Consider the following 595-nt stretch of genomic DNA (forward strand, 5'->3'; position numbering starts at 1 on the left):
ATCATCTCCTTCTTTTTCTTCTTTTCCTTGTCTTAACTTTGGTGTCTATCTCAAGACCACCAACCTTCTAAAGTCACCATTTGCTTTAATACTCATGTAAGTTCACTTCTTTCTAAACTTCTTAGTTAAGATAGGATAAGGTATGGTACAGTAAAAAAGAAATCAAAAGCTTAAGAAAAATGTTGGCTTACTTTTAATTTGTGTTACGACTCAGGGAATCAGGCTGATTCAACACCCACCATCTCAAATTTGCCCCTATATTGCCAAAGAGAAAGACATTTCAGAAGCATCAGCCATTTACGGCTTATAGCTGAGATAATATATATCATTTCTACCCATAACTCATTGATCAAAGTAGCAGCATAGTCCCACCAAACCTAGGAGGTCCATGAAATGTGATGTAAAAAATCAGAAATGTATGATTGAAATTATTAATGATTGCCACTTCACATAACTATATTGTTGTTATTAGATGCCATAGAGTCAGCTCCTACTCATAGAAAACTTATGTTTTAAAAAAAGGCTCACGGGGAACGTCGGAACAAAGGTGGAGGCTGGCGCTGCTGCGAAAGCTTATTGGAATCGTGCTGGTATC

This window comes from Elephantulus edwardii, unplaced genomic scaffold (assembly GCF_000299155.1).
Source record: "Elephantulus edwardii isolate Elephantulus edwardi_28Jun2011 unplaced genomic scaffold, EleEdw1.0 scaffold00010, whole genome shotgun sequence".
Lineage (NCBI taxonomy): Eukaryota > Metazoa > Chordata > Mammalia > Macroscelidea > Macroscelididae > Elephantulus > Elephantulus edwardii.